Below are 15,263 nucleotides of genomic sequence, written 5' to 3' on the forward strand. Positions count from 1 at the left end.
GTGGGCGAGGCCCCGAGTGTGGGACCCCTGTCCCGCGCGAGAAGCGCTACTTCCGCTGCCAGTACCCCGAATCCGTTGCTCGGTGGGAACAGGGATCTTACATGCCTTGCCACTTCTTCTCTGTTGGGCAGTAACAAATGCCTGATCAACTGCACGCTGCCTGGACTGTGCTTCTTGCAAGCGCTTGTTGACTAAAGTATCATACTTGACAACATCAGGTCTGTCCTCATCAGTAACAAGTCTCCACGTGGAAGCAAAAGTCTGATATGACTCAGGTAAAGCATCAAGAACAGTCTGCACAAGAGAATGATTAGGAATAATCTCACCTGCAGAAATCAACTGTAAAGATATCGATAAAACACAAATTGCTACTAAGGCATCGAAAATAATATCATGCCTTTGTATATGCCAGAAGTTTTCAAATCCTCAAAAACTTCATATTAAATGTATTCCGACATTTAAGGAATTTCTTTGCATGTTCTACGACATCAAAGATGTTCTTCTCTTGTGGTTAGAAACCACATGGACTTGAATTCAACAAATTTGCACGTGCATATTTCAACACCCCCCTTCAAAAACATAATAATTACAATGGTATTGATGACCTTTGATGACTCACCACGACTTATGCTTACCTAATATCCATGCTAGATGATCTTCCTATGACTGCTTACCATGACCATACAAGTTTAGGATGGCAATTTAAGCTTGAGGCTAGTTAGGACTAGTTGCGCTAGAGGTTTAATGGCTGATTTACAAAGATTTACAACACTTATGTTAAAATGGGCCAATAAGAGTTTGGGGCCAGGCCTAAGACATGATCTAGAGAATGTATTCACTATGCATTGTGAGGGCTTCATGATGCCCCTTGTTGTCCTCCTTTGGTTCTCCATGCTCTTCTCCTTCATCTCCAAACTCTTCATGCATAATGTAGATCTTTGAGCCTTCTTTCAAAAGAAACAATCTTCCTCAATGTGTCTAGGGATGTGACAAAAACCACAAGTGATTGAAGAGTTGCACTTAGCCTTCCCTTTGTAGCCTTTGTTTGATGTGTAGAGAGCCACTTGATTTGGTAAAGTGTTGGACAAGGTGTCCTCTTTGGCTTTGAACTTCAGCTTCTTCTCCTCCTCCAAAAGAGAAGCTTCAACATCAACAAGCTTTGTGATAGGCATGTTGGTCAAAGTTGTCACAATGTTGATGAGGTCGAGAGGCAATGACTTGAGTAGGACCGCAATGGTAATGTCTTCATCCACCTTTAGTGAGATGCCTGCTGCAAGTTGGGTCATAAGATTTTGCATATAGTTAAGATGAGATGCAAGAGAAGTTGTAGAATTCATATCAAGTTTAAAAAAACTCAATAAGCAAACCAAACTTACAGCTCTTAGATTGAGCCCCAAACAGGGTATCCAATTGATCCCATGAAGCCTTGGAAGATTCACACTCATCCAACTCAAGAGTTATGATGGCTCTTGCTTTGTCATCTCTGGTCTCCCATGTCGGAATCGTAGCTTGGTCCCTTGGCTTTTTCTCTTTTCCACTTGTGATGCTTCATAAACCTTTCTTCATGAGAATGAGCTTGATGCGGGTTTGCCAAGTGTGGAAATTTTTCCCCTTGAAGCGGAAGAAGGGTGGAAATTTCAAGTGTGTTGCTCAATTCTCTCAACCCCCATTTAACACAAGGTCAATTGGGCATGAAGGGTACACCCCTGAGCACTCCATCTCAGTACATAATCCAAGAGACTTGTCTAATCACTTTGGATCACCACGAAACACTCTTCTTTTCTCGTAGAAACCTTTGCTAATCACTCCAAATCAACACTCCATATGACGAGGAAGACGTGTGAAAACATGCCATTTTATCCAGCCAAAAGGGTACTTTTTGCATATTTATGGCTTTTATTTTTATCATGTGCTGCTGGCCGCCACTTCACCCTAACCGACCAATAGCCCTTCGCCTACATTAGGTTCATCTTCAATGGTTATTGCTGCTGGTACAGGCTGCCTACATTAGGTTCACATCAGTGTTTACATCATCTACTGGTTGGTCGCCTACATCAGGGCTGACTTCATCACCTATATTAGGGCTGACTTCATTGCCTACACCAGGGCTGACTTCATCGTTTACATCAGGCTCACATCAGCGTTATACATCAACACGCACTTACAGCACTTCATTTGCATTTTATGGGATAACAGCCCTCTCTACTACAATAGATTCTTTTAGCAGGTTTACTTCTTCATCATCACTGGGATAGCATCCCTCTCTACTTGACAACCCTCTCTGCTCACTTCTTCAGGACGACAGCCTACCATCTGCCTCGGATTGTGGCCTTCTCCACCCTCTGTAGTATTATCACAGGATAACAACCCTCTCTGCTCCTTTGGAATCTCACAGTGAGCTCTTGTACTGGACTTTATCATATCTATATACACTCATTGCATGTTGTGTGATTTTCTCTGATCTCTCATTTATTGGTCCTTTGGTCTTTTTGCCCTCACATGGTATTAGAGCTATCATGAGCAAAAGGATTGAAGACCTTGAGAGCACACAACATGGATTGTCTACCCACGATTCTAGAGGACGAGCCTTTTTTTACCAGATGTTGATTCTCCTTATTCTGATATAGATCACACAGAGGATGGGACTCATTCACTTGAGAGCCCCGTTCGAGGTCTTTCATTAGGAGACGACCAACCCATTTTTACCTACTCACCCTCTACACCCTTAGCATCTCATCTTTCTTCTCCGAGCTAATCAGGCATCACTTCCAGAGGAGGATACATGCCTACAACTAGTGTGCTAGTATTGGACCTAGGTATTCAACCTCATCTGGAAAGCCCTGCTACTCATTCTAGCCGACAACACGGACTTCAGTATGGGATCTCTTCTCAGGAAGGACATGTAGCTCCTTGGTCGTTTTCGAAGATCCATCATCATCAACCTTGGCAATGATCGTGTTAGGTTCGTATGTGCCTTTTAGTACTTATGTTCCTAACTCTACTTGGGTATCTTCTTCTGTAGCGCACAGGTTCAACATATGGTACCATCAACTACCCTCGATCCCTGGCATTATGTGAACCCAAATAAAGGAGGGTCTAGGAGTGCAATTCACTCTCAGACTTCTGGTGTTCAAGGAGGTAACACTATTTTGTCTTCTGATTCACCTTCTGTTCCTGCTCCTAATGTGTTTTGGAATACTTCTCAACTACAAGCACAAAACCCTCCCACCGAACCCATGTCTTTTCTTGCTAGTGTTGGCGTGCAGTCATCGTCGAGTGCACCCCCTTTGGGTCCTGTGTATGGGTTTTGCTCATCACAGGTATCTATCACCACTATGCCCTATGGCATTATAGTGCCACCCAACAACATTCTGGGGTATCAGGTGGTTTACCAACCCATCTTTGGCACTAATGCCTATCCTACTTATGTGCCCACTCAAGGATTTGTGCCTCAGCTAGGTATTCCACCTATGTTGAGTGCCTAACCTTATATTCCATCTTATGGAGTACCCTCACCAGGTCCTACACCTATGCATGGTACTAGTGGATTTTCTGGAGTTCCTCCTCAACCCTTACACTATGGATATGGGTACCAACCATCTTGGGCTCCCCCACCTCCTTCCTTTCATGTCTCTATGTTTAGAAATGCTTTCACAGAAAAGACTCATTTCAATGGGTCTAACTACACCACTGGGCTAATCTTATGGAGGAACAGGTTTTCACTTCCCAAGGCTCTTGGAACCTGGTGAAGGGGCTTGAACCAAAACCCCACCCCTCTTTAGCACCTCCTGACGTCATTCGCTATTGGGAGGCTAGGAATGCCACTGCCATAGTGGAGCTCATGCAAGGCCTTTTGCCGGAGTTTCATTCACAACTACAGGAGTTCCCCTATGTCTCTGACCGATGGGCACACCTTGTTGAGAGATATGTCGCACGTGATCGCATGTGTTGCATTGATATCGAACATCAAATCCAACTTTTCTCTAGAAAAGAGTGATGACCTGACCACGGAGGTTGCTGAATACCGACGCTTTAACGCAAAGTACACTCCACTGGCTCTGCCAAGTCTCAAGAAGATCAAGTGATCACTTTACTGAACAAGTTGCCTCCTAGTTTCTTTACTTTTGTCACACTGACCATTAGTCTAGAACCTATGCCTAACCTATATGAGTGTGAGTGCCAACTCTTATGCTTCGCTCATTTGCATGCCCAGTTTCATCCCAAGAAATCTTCCTCCTCTACTCAAGAGGGGGCCCTTGTGTCCAATACCACCTCTACTCAAAAAGGGTAGCAAGGGAAGGGAGGAATAGCAACTCAGGTAATCAAGGCAAACCTCAAGGCAACAATAATGATTCAAAAAACCCTACCTCAACACCCACTCCCTACTAGCAAAATATTCCCAAAAATAATAGATTCTACTCATTGCTAAATACCTGGTCATGTTGATGATGAGTGTGGCATTAAAGCCAAGGAAAATAGAGGTAACAACCCCACTAACTCAAATCGCCAAAACAACCAAGGTGGCAGTAATGCTCCTAATTGGCTGTCAAGAGGGGGTAATAATCCCGCACCTACTCTGCAGGGTTCCCCTCGAGGACCCCGTAATAAGGCAATGGTATGAAATGGCCTAGATCATCTCCATGGCAACCCACTAGTCAAGTCGCTTAAGGCCCCCCCACCCAGTCAGTTTCTTTTACCACCCCCAAAGAGATGTCTGATTAGTCATCCCAAAGAGATGTCTGATTAGTCATCTCTTACACCACATCCCAACCCCTCGACCAATGTCACTCAGGTTACATTTGAGGTTGATTACTCTTCCAAAAGGACGATGAAACAACAACCTAGATGAGGCAGCCCACATGTGGAAGCATCCACCCTAGTTCAAATTTGTCAGTTACTTGATGATCATTCTATGCCTATCATTGAAGCCCACCCCCAACACTTCCTTGTGGCCATCCGGTCACTTGGGTAGTTTTGACAATGGAGCTACCCACCATATGGCACAAAATTCTGACATTTTCAGCAACCCGCTAAGGGTGAATTTCGATGTGGCAACAACACACCGATGCCCATCAAATATGTTGGCACCGTTTTATTTGACACCAACACAAGCCCCAATCAGGTAACATTGGACAATTTCTATCTTGTTCCTAACTTGGGCCTCAATCTACTTTTCATATCCCAGCTAACTCAACTCGATCGTGGAGTTTAATTCAACAAGCGAGTTGTAGAGGTAACTGATGAGACTACCGGTCTTGTTGTTGCCCATGGCTAGGCACAAAAGGATGGCCTGTACCGGATGTCTACTTTTTTATCTGAGCCATCTTTTGAGGGTTTTGAGTTTCATCAAGTTTGTGCCTATGTGACCCGAGCTCATCGATCAGACATTGAACGACTATGGCACTTTCGTTGTGGTCACCTACCCTATGACACACTCTATAAGTTATCTTGAGACCAGTTAAGTTGAATGCATACCCAACCTTAAACTGACAAAGGATATCTTCTAGCCATGTCAAATGGGTAAGTAGCATTGCTCAACTTTCCCACAACATGCTACTCATTGTGTTCAGGGAATCCTCAAGTTGATTCATTTCGACTTGAGTGGCCAATCCCCAACCCCCTCGTTGAATGGATCTCTCTACTACATGCTAATTATTGATGATTATTTGAGGTACATGGGGGGGTATTTCTTGAAGCATAAATCCAATGCCTTCCATAATTTTCCATGTGGGTTTGGTTAGGCACTAATAAGATGGGCGTCTCAATTGGGATTGCTCGTAGTGATAATGGTGGTGAGTTTATCTCTCATCAATTTACCGAGTTCTTGTAAGAACATGGCATTCAACGCCAACTCACTTCCACCAACTCTCACAAAATGGAGTGGTCGAGTGCAAGAACCAATCTGTGATGGATATGGCACGCTCCATGCTTTTGCAGCAGCTAAGTTGCTTGAACACCTTTGGTCAGAATCAGTCAACACTGCAGTGTATCTCCTGACCGTTTCCCCACGGTCGTTGTTCCCCACAGGGCCTCGTTTGAGGCATTTTGTAGCAAAAAACCAAATGTTTCCCATTTCCATGTCTTTGGATGTCGTGCGTACACTCACACTCCAAATGACACAAGAGGTAAGCTTGAGCCAAGGAGTGAGTTTCTCATTTTTGTGGGCTATGCTTCTGAATCAAATGCCTACAAAGTTTTTGATCCAAGATCAAACAAAGTCTTCGTTCTCGTCGAGATATTGTCTTTGATGAGAAAGATTTACTTCGCCTTCCATTGCCCATACTAGCTAAACAAGAATCTCCGATTGTGCCACATGAACTCAATCAGCCACCTATAACTTTGCCTCTTGAGGAAGCTTTCTCCTCCCGATAGCCACCCAGGGACCCTTTACCTCGCTGGTACCAAGAGACCATGCGTGATTTTGGCATGCTTCCCCATGATATCCCTTTGGACGGTACTTTGTCGGTCCACCAGGCTCACTCCTCGTGCCTCATTTGCGTATGTTTTCTCTACAGACTATGTGGCGCATGATGAGCCAACATCGTGGAAAGATGCTATCCAACAGCCAGCCTGGAAACAGCAGGCTATGGGATAAGAACTTGAAAGTATTGATCGTAATGGCACGTGGTCCCTTGTGGATATCGCGCTCATCATAGAAAGTTCATTGGGACCAAATGGATCTTTTGCACCAAATTTAAAGCCGATGGTACCTTGGTCAAATACAAAGCTTGGCTGACGGTGTAAGGTTTTCTCCAAAAAGAAGGCATTGAGCTTCTTTACGGAGATGCACATTCCCATCGACACCACTTCTCCCATCTTTGTCGACAGCAGTTAGAGTGCGATTGCCCTTGTTGGCAATCTTTTTTTTTCTAACCATACCAAGCATGTGAGTATCCATTTTTATTTTACCGGGGAACATGTTAAGCTTGGTACCATCAGACTCCAGTACATTCCTACGGTAGACAACCATGTATACATCCTTATAAAGTCTGTCAATTGGCCTATCCTCAAGCGTCTTCGGTGACCGGATTGGCATCGGTCCTCCACCATCACCCTCCACATATTCAGAGGGGGATCTTCCTCTCCTTTCACATTTTTTTATCATTGTTGTATTGGGCACATGAGTCAGTGAAAACCCCATGAGGGTGCGGCTCATGTGAAAACCCACTGAATTGCATTTTTTCATCTTGCATTCCCTATGCATAGTATTCTATTTTTTGTGTTTGGGGCGATTGTTTTCTGAACCCTAATCCAGTTTATTGTTTGGTTCTTGAACTTCTTGATCTTGATTTTCAAATTAGGGTTTACAGAGATTTTAGCAACCAAAATTGAGAGATTTTCTTGCATTTTCTTGCTTAGAGAGCTTGCAGTTCCAATTGTTAATCCATTAAGCCTCTATTTCTATCCTATTTTCCAAAATCTTGGAGTTCTTGGAGTAGATTTACAAGAAGCTTGGTTTCTTAAGTAAATTTGTAAAAAAATTCATTGCAGTTTCAAAGACTGCTGTACAATTTTCAGATTTCTATGTAGATTATTGTGCAAAGTATAGATTGCTGTGCAGAACAGAGTTCTGGTGCAGATTATAATAAGTTGCAGATTCTGTGCAGAAAATTGAAGATTACTCCAGTTCATCAAAGTTTGTGCAGTTTCTTGAAGTTTGTGCAAAGTTTTATGTAGCTGTGCAGAGTTCCTTGAAAACAGTGACAGTTCATACATAGATTATGAAGAAAATCAATAAAGATTATCAAGAAATTAGTGCAGAGTGAAGAACTTAAGTGTTTTAAGCAAGATTGGTGAAAAACTTTACACCAATAAAAAGTGATCTTTACCCTAAACTTCATTCTATTCTTGATTTTCTTGTTTCTGTGCAAGAAAAAAAGTGTTCAGCAAGTTGATCTTTGCAACAAGAAAGTTTAAAGGTATAGCAATCCCTCTTAGAATTGAACTGAGATCATTGGCAAGCCAATGTGTTACCATTTACACCAAGGGATTCTATTGCTATACATCAGAGTTGCAGGAATTGACAGATCTTGCTGGATATCTAGCAAACAAGCTAAACAGTTGTGAATCTTTCTGCAATCAGGGCAGTTGTAAGCAAATCTTGATGAATGTCTAGCAAGAATGGTTTGAATTAGTCCAAGATTGACAAATTTACAGACAGTTGAATCCATGTATGATGAACAAATGTGTAGACAGTTACATGTATGCATGGAAAGGTTGATGAAAGAACATATATTCTACTGCTAGAAGTTGCTGAAGACACAGAGAACATTCTGATCAAAGATACTACACTAGTCCACTCAAAGCTAAAAGCCATGACATGCTGTGTTAAACTTTTGTGAAACAATGAATGCATGCACTAATGAGTGAAAATTTGTTGCAACCATTTGTCGATATTCATAAAACCCTAGTGGGAGTCGAACCCAGTCTACTAGCATTAGCCAGGGTGCTCCATACACCATAGGGCTGAAATTATGTTGGCTGTTGGAGTGGGGAATACCCACCATTGATTGGTTGGCATCCATTAGGGGTGGGTCTTCTAACCTAGTTGGCCAAGGAGGCAAACACATAAATCCTATCTACATAAATAGCAATATCTAAGGCGTCACATGCAGCCAAAGCAATGAAAACAATACATGCAAGCATAACAAGATCAAGCAGGTTACAAAAAAACAGCTTCCAACAGCCATTTTGGAAAGGGATGAAGGATTACATGCATTTCATAGTTATCACTCACAACATGAACTGAATCAAGAAATTTACAAGCAGTAACAGCATAGTGATTAAAGTTTCCTGCAACAAGATACTACCAAACAATTTCATGCTTCAGTACAGGAAAAGGTCTGCTGTTTGATTCCAAGAAAAGCATCAAATATACAGTACAGCAAACAAACAAGAAAAGCATCAAATATACAGTACAACAAATGAATCCAAGGTTCTAGCCATCATAGAGATTTGCATCTCTAGGCATCATAGAACCACATGCCAACACCCCTCAGGTGACAAATCTGATAGCACGTGCAAACACACAGAGGCAAATGAACAGATCGTGTAAATGCCACAACCACCGTTCCATTTCGTAGCTAATAGAGACTAATAGAGAGGCCTACAAGCAGCCAAACGCGTTGCCAATAGCAGTAATCAGAGCTGCGGGAACAGATCGTGCAAACGCCACAGCCACCGTTCCGTTTCGTACTAACAGAGGCATACAAGCAGCCAAACGCGCTACCAACAGTAGCAATCGAAGCTGCGGGAACAGAGGGTTGTGGGAACAGAGAACAGAGAAGAAGCCGATGAACCATGCATGGAGAAAGATGAGGAGAAGAAGCCGATGAACCATGTGTGGAGAAAAATGAGGGATTAAAGACCCTTAGGGTTCTGTCTTAGCTTCACACCATGGGCATCCTTAGGGTTTTGCTTGTGTCCACACTTTCCTTCCATCATACCTATTAGCGGGCACTTATACCCTTGGACACTTTATTTGGTTTGTCCACCCTTCCATTCTATCTCATTGGCCATTTCATTTGGGCTTTTAGAGAGTGTCCACATTGACATATTAGGTGATTGTTTACACGTGGGTGGTGTGTCACACGCGTTGATGTTTTATTTGGGGTTGTTCACATGCTTTGATCCTTTAGGAGACATTTTTCACACACGCATTTTGGCTTTTGTTCAGTGTATTTTTGGCTGTTTTTCACACCTCATCCCTAGTCATTGCCCATTCGCACACACATTTTGGGCCATTTAGTTCACACGTGCATCTTAGCCCTTGTTCATGCACGAGTGGTCATTCTGAGTATTTTCAGTCATTGTTTTGGTTTTGTTCACGTTCAAGTGACCATTTGAGCATATTGGTGCCTTTTCCACACGTAGTGTGGGATTCTTGAGCACATTTAGAGGTGTTTCTATTCTTTCGGGCTTTGGCGGGAGGACATGAGTTTCCATTACTACTTCTACCCTGCCTACGATCATCGTGCTACCCACCATCTTCGTCTCATCGACATCACTATGTTTCCATCCTAGATGCTGATTGTGCGATATCTGCTCGTATCCTGTCACTCTGGCTTTATGGCCGTTATCTTGATTTGCCATTTCAGGTGAGGAGTTACATATCACTTGCCGAGTTCATACATTCATTTGGCACATCGCGGCTTTGACCTCTAGATCCTTCTTCACACCGACATCATGCTACGATGACACATCATATTTATGTCACATATGGATGTTTGAGCTTTAGATGTTATTACCTAGCCAGTTTAGACATTTATTTGATGAGGAGGATGTTTGTGCTAGATGGTCTAGACGTTCTACACATGGTGATTTTGTTGAGGATCTATGTGGGTATCTTTACATGGATGGTTCGGCATTGATTGCATGGGCGGATGTATGTGGGGATTTGATTGAGTGCCCTACATTTGTGAGCAGAGATGACTATATACCTGAGGATGGGTATCATTATGACATACATTCAGTGGATGATGATGTGGATGGTGATGATGATCATCATGTTGATGATGATATTGATGTTGACACTTGTACACATGGTGATGGTCATACAAATGCATGTGATGACATTGATGTATCACACCCACATACCTATGATGATGTATCATGCACACACACACATGATGATATTGATGTATCACACACACATACACATGATGATAGTGATACACGTGCACATGATGCCACTGACATATATGTTGAGATATCGAGCTCTAGTGAGGCGATGGACACTGATGACCCGCCTGGGGGATAGGCCCCACACTTACACCACTGGCATGGTTGGTGAGATCTTGGGTGATATGCGGCCAGTGGGATGACAGGCTGTGTGACAGCCATTCTAGAGACTGGCATAGTTATAGCGCCAGCTCATTTAGTCGGGTTCACACTATAGAGAACCCGTGTATGTATTGGTTGAGTACCTTTCATATTGTGTGTACTCTTATTCTTGTATATGGTGTTGAGTGTTGAGTAGAGAAGAAGAAGATTTTCAGCCTCTCACCTTGTGTGTTCTCTATTAGGGTTTTGTGAGTGTGTGTGTGTGCTTACAAGAGCTTAAGCTCTCTTCCCCCCTGCATCTTTTCATGGTATCAGAGCCTGGTTCATGCTAAGGGCTGAGCTGCAAGCAAGAGAACCACAGGAAGCGGTACGAGGGTAAGAGCTTCAACTACTCTTCCCTATTGTGTTGGTGACTACACCCTTGTCGGGAGCTCTACGGGAGGCACCGGCAAACGATCTCCGATTGAGGAGCTTTCTTCGCGGGAGTGAAGCTATAGGGCAACTATATAGTCCTACGGAGTCCTACGGACTGAAATTTTCGGGCCGAAAACGCGTTTCGGGTGCGTCTGGACCTCCGTTTTTCAGAAAGCAGGCGATTTCGAGCACTGCGGGTAAGTCATCGATTCTCTGCAGAACTCTGTTTTAAGAACTGCAGGAAGACAGATTGACTGTGCAGACACTGTGGGTGCTGCAAAGAGGTCTACAGTTGCCATTGGGTGTATGTATGCACATTGAAGTCACTGGTTGTGACATTTGAGAGTACTACAGTACCGCTGTGCAGAAAATACAGCATTTGTGCAGGAAAAACCAGAGTGCAGGTTCTGGTAAAATTGTGTGTTTGGCAAGATGTCTAATGATGGCATAACACAGATTGTGGCTGAGAAGCTTGACAAGAATAACTTCCATGCTTGGAGGTTCAGGTTGACGAATTTCCTGATGGGAAAAGGCTATTGGGACTACATAGAAGGTGAGCATGAAGAGGCACCGGAGATACCGGATATAAATCCAACTGCTGGAGATGTGAAAGAGTTTAAAGACTGGAACCAAGGAGCCAGGAAGGTTATGTATTGGCTTTCCATTAGTATACAGGACACCATGATTGGGCACATTCAGGATGCCAAGTCCCCCAAGGAGGCGTGGGACACCTTGGTAAAGCTTTATGAAACAAATACCAAGGCACGCAAGATACAGTTGAAGAATGAACTTCATACTGTGGAGAAAAAGAGCATGTCTGTGAATGACTATGCGCTGAAGATAAAGGGTATTGTGGAATCCCTTGCATCTATTGGTGTGTCAGTAGATGATGATGACAAGGTGGAAGTCTGTCTACGTGGTCTCAGGCCACAATACAAGGCGTTTAAGACATCTATTCAGACTCGGGAAAACATTCCCAACTTTACAGATTTGGTGTCTATGCTGATTATCGAAGAGAAGAACTTGGGTGAAGACCAACAGTCTTCACAAAGTAAAAACAGTTCAGAGCAACAGGCTTTCTACACGAGTTCAGGAAGAGGACGAGGTAGAGGAGGCCGTGGACGCGGTCAAGGAGGTGGCCGAACAGGTAATCAGAATTATGGCCAGCAGCAGCAGCAACAACAACAGTCCCAGAATCAACAACAACAACAACACGCAGGTGGAAGAGGCAAATTCAGAGGCAGGGGGAGTCAAAGAGGCCGTGGAAATTGGCAAAGGCAATATAATGATGCACATGAATGCTATTATTGTGGTAAGCCTGGACATGTGCAGTCAGAATGTTATAAGAAGCAGGCTGACATGCAAAATGGGAAAGTGCAGCAAAACAACTATGCATCCTCAAGCAGAAATAATGAGGATAATGAAAGGTTGTTTGTTATGCAGCATGTTGTGAATGCCATGTCTGAAAATGTTGATGCAGCACAAAAAGATAATGTATGGTATGTGGATTCAGGCGCTTCGAACCACATGACGAGTCATGGGGAGTGGTTTAAGGAGATGAAAAACCCAGAAAGACCAGGTTTTGTGGAAACAGGGGATGACACTACTCATCCAATTGCCCACATTGGAGATGTGCCATTGTCTATGCAGGATGGTAAAGTGAAGTACCTTGCAGATGTACTTCATGTACCGAACATAACAAAGAATCTGGTTTCAGTTGGCCAGATGATTGAGCAGGGTTTGCAGGTTAGGTTTAACCCTGATGCGTGTTATGTCGAAGACTTTAAAGACAAGTGCAGGTTGGTTGCAAAAGGCAACAGAGTGGGCAGAATGTTTACGTTGAATGTAGACATGCCTGAAATGAGTGATGCGATGTTTGCAAATGGTTCAGGAGTTGTTGCAGACACAGACATATGGCATAAAAGAATTGGACATGTAAATGTGCAGAGATTGAAGTCTATGTAGACAAAAGGAATTGTGACAGGGCTGCCAAAATTTAAAGTGGAAGGTATGCAGAAAATATGTGAAGCATGCCAATTTGGGAAGCAAACAAAGCATGTGTTTCCACGTAACAGATATGTGAGCAGAAATGCACTAGATCTTGTGCATTCAGATGTATGGGGTCCTACGAAGACCATATCTATGGGAGGCTGCAGGTATTATGTGACTTTCATTGATGAACACACAAGGAAAGTGTGGGTATATTTCATGAAAGAGAAGAGTGAGGTGTTCACTCACTTTTAGAATTTCAGAGTTTTGGTTGAAAAGCAAACAGGGAAATATGTAAAGTGCCTAAGGTCAGATGGAGGGGGAGAGTACTTCTCCAATGAGTTCTCTGAATTCTTGAAGAAGAATGGTATTCGGAGACAGTTCACATGCAGATATACTCCGCAGCAAAATGGAGTTGCTGAGCGAAAAAACAGGCACATTGCTGAGATTGCGCGAGCATTGATGGAAGAGAAGAATATGCCGCATTGCTATTGGGCTGAGGCTGTTTCTACAGCAGTATACATCATGAACAGGACTCCAACTGCAGCCATACATGATGTAACTCCAGAGGAGAGGTTTACTGGCAGAAAACCAGATTTATCTCATCTGAAAGTCTTTGGATGCATTGCATATGTGCATGTGCCAGATGAGCTGAGAACTAAGCCGAAAGCTGAAAAATGTGTGTTTATTGGATATTCCCTTGAGCAAAAGGGATACAGGTGTTATAACCTTGCTACACGTGAGTTGAGGGTAAGCAGGGATGTTGTATTTGATGAGATGAGCAGTTGGTATGCTGCTGAAAAAGAAGCTGTTGGGGCTGATGTAAGTGGAAGTGTGGTTGCTCAGAATGCAGGTCAGCAATCACAGTCTTTGAGTGGACCAGGAGAGTCCTCATCTAGTGGGTCTATTGATAGACCATGGAGTGGCAGGTTGCGTCATAATACCAGTCCTGCAAATGTGATTAGTACATCACGTAAAGGAAAAGAGAAAGTGGTTGAGCCCCTTGGTATGCCTGACATTTCTGCAGGGCATTCTCATGTTGATGGAGAGTCTAGTGGCTCAGATATGAGCCTTGATGAGGAGCTTGGGATCCCAGCTATGAGAACACCTGGTGTAAAGAAGGCTATGGAAGCCATGAATGAAAAGCTGCGAAGATCAGGGAGAGTGAAGAACCCTGTGCAGAGATTTACATATGATGGTTATGTGGCACATCACTATGCATATATGGCAAAGGTTGTGCAGGTTGTTGAGCCCACATGCATTGATGAGGCTGTTGGAAATGTGTGTTGGGAGAAAGCTATGGATGAGGAGATGGATGCACTATATGGAAATGAAACTTGGGATTTAGTGCAATTGCTTGAAGGCAAGAAAGCCATTGGATGCAAGTGGGTGTACAAAGTTAAACATAACAGTGATGGAAGCATGAACAGGTACAAGGCTAGATTGGTAGCGAAAGGATATGCGCAGACATATGGGATTGATTATGAGGAAACTTTCAGCCCAGTTGCCAAGATGGCAACGGTGAGAGTTGTGACAGCAGTGGCTGCGTCAAAGCAATGGTCTTTACATCAGATGGATGTAAAGAATGCATTCTTGCATGGGGATTTGCAAGAAGAGGTGTATATGTTGCAGCCACCTGGTTATGAGGATGTGGGTCACCCCGAGCATGTTTGCAGGTTGAAGAAAGCCTTGTATGGCTTAAAGCAAGCACCAAGAGCATGGTCTGACAAGATTTCTGAATATCTTGTCACTATTGGCTTTCATGTAGCCAATGCAGATTTCTCATTGTATGTGAGACATGGTGATAGAGGGGTTGTGCTTGTTGTCATCTATGTAGATGACTTGATCATTACGGGGGACCATGATGCAGAGATTTTTGATGTAAAGATCTTGCTTAGACAGAAGTTTGAGATGAAGGATCTGGGGGAGCTCAGATATTTCTTGGGCATTGAGGTGATTAGGTCACCACATGGTATTGGATTACTGCAGAGACAGTATGGCTTGGACATGTTGTCCAAGTATGGTATGACAGGCTGTAAGCCTATTTCTGTGCCATTAGATCAGAATGGCAAGTTGAG

The sequence above is a fragment of the Cibotium barometz genome, chromosome 10 (assembly GCF_041138505.1).
Source record: "Cibotium barometz isolate CiBa-2024 chromosome 10, ASM4113850v1, whole genome shotgun sequence".
NCBI classification, from domain to species: Eukaryota; Viridiplantae; Streptophyta; class Polypodiopsida; order Cyatheales; family Cibotiaceae; genus Cibotium; species Cibotium barometz.